Source organism: Adiantum capillus-veneris, chromosome 5, assembly GCF_014529385.1.
Source record: "Adiantum capillus-veneris isolate H3 chromosome 5, ASM1452938v2, whole genome shotgun sequence".
NCBI lineage: Eukaryota > Viridiplantae > Streptophyta > Polypodiopsida > Polypodiales > Pteridaceae > Adiantum > Adiantum capillus-veneris.
The window spans coordinates 98,654,035-98,655,932 of NC_140935.1; the positions used below are offsets into that span (position 1 = coordinate 98,654,035).

General features: G+C 51.1%; 1 pseudogene; it reads left to right on the forward strand.

Annotated features, from left to right (window-relative positions):
- Positions 1 to 58: 58 nt before the first annotated feature.
- LOC147457801 (chlorophyll a-b binding protein 151, chloroplastic pseudogene) lies at positions 59 to 966 on the forward strand (annotated as a pseudogene).
- Positions 967 to 1,898: the final 932 nt, after the last annotated feature.

Below are 1,898 nucleotides of genomic sequence, written 5' to 3' on the forward strand. Positions count from 1 at the left end.
GAAGGATAAGCAGCAACTAAGTTTTGAGCTTGAATCAGGCGAGGAAGAGGAAGCAAATCGAGGTAATGGCCACAGCAACGTCTGCATTGAGTAGCTCTACCTTTGCAGGGCAGACCGCTTTGAAGCCTCAGAACGAGCTATCGAAGAGGGTGGGCAATGTGGAGGCTCGGGTGAGCATGAGGAGGACTGTGAAGAGCACTTGAGAGAGCATCAGGTATGGTCCAGGTCGCCCTAAGTACCTGGACCCCTTCTCGGAGGCCACTCCCTCTTACCTAACCGGTGAGTTCCCCGGTGATTACGGCTAGGACACCGCCGGCCTGTCTGCCGACCCGGAGACCTTCGCCAAGAACCACGAGCTGGAGGTCATTCATGCCAGGTGGGCAGTGTTGGGCACCCTCGAGTGTGTGACCCCTGAGCTGTTGGCTAAGAACGGCGTGAAGTTTGGTGAGGCAGTGTGGTTCAAGGCTAGCTCTCAAATATTCGCTGAGGACTACTTGGGCAACCCCAGCTTGGTGCACGCTCAGAGCATTTTGGCCATCTGGGCATGTCAGGTTGTGCTGATGGGCGCTGTTGAGGGTTACATATAAGTTGGCGGCGCCCCTCGACGAGGGCCGGGACCCCATCTACCCCGGTGGTTCCTTCGACCCCCTTGGACTTGCTGATGATCCCGACTCCTTTGAAGGTGAAGGAAATTAAGAATGGGCGGCTGGCTATGTTCTCCATGTTCGACTTCTTCGTGCAGACCATCGTCACCGGCAAAGGCCCCATCGAGAATCTTTCTGATCATTTGTTCGATCCCGCGGTTAATAACGCCTGGGCGTATGCTACCAACTTCATCCCTGGCAAGTGAGTGAAAAGCTTGTGCTTTTACAGTGCATGATACTGCGCATGTGGAAAGCGATTTTGTACTCCTCTGAGGCACTCTTGTACATTCTCTAAGTTTTTCGCTAATCCAGTGAAGCTTTTCTCAAAGAGAGAGAGAGAGAGAGAGAGAGAGAGAGAGAGAGAGGATACATATATGTAGGCAATGAGTGTGCTATTTTGACTGTTTGCACCGGCGCTAAAAGCATGAGCAAATGTTCGATGGCAAAAATTAAAGTCTAACACCCCGAGGGAGTCCACATCTATCCACATCTCCAGGTCACGCTACCTCTGGCTCAACTTGAGGGTAAGCATCCTCCGTCACGCCCATTGAAGCTCCCCTGGCTACTACAGACCCCTACACACAGCACCTTCATCATGGATGCCATTTTCTGCTGAGAATAGAACGACAAAATGCTTTGCACCTCAATATCATCATGCAGGACATTATTAGATCTCCATTCACATCCTTGCCCATCTACTCCAACATCACGATGCTTGCCAGCATGCAATATGCTATGATCGTTGCCAGGTGGCGACAAAGATTCGGGTGCAGGATCCAAGCAATCTTTGGATGAGGGAATTGTCAAAGGCACATGTGGTTTTGGCATAGAGTACTATGGTGGCGGCTAATGAGACTTCGTGGGGTGGTTTATTGTAGAGATAAGAAGAGGGTTAAACGCAGTGTGTGTGTGTGTGTGTGTGTGTGTGTGAGAGAGAGAGAGAGAGAGAGAGAGAGAGAGAGAGAGAGAGAGAGAGAGTGTTCCACAAGTACGATTATGGGGAATGCAGAGATGGAAAGACTGCATATATGTCTGTCTGAGGTGTGGGATTGAGCAGGTGCGGTACGAGAGAGAGGGAGAGGCGGAGAGGGAGAGGGAGAGGGAGAGAGTTCTAGAACCACCACCACGGTGGTGACGGCACCACCCTTTCGCTTTAAGAGGTAAAGGGGTTTCTGGAGCTTGTGATCCTACATCAGTTTTCCCTAAAGCTCCTTGCGTCACCCTCCCATGTGAATCAATCCCAATAATTAAAAG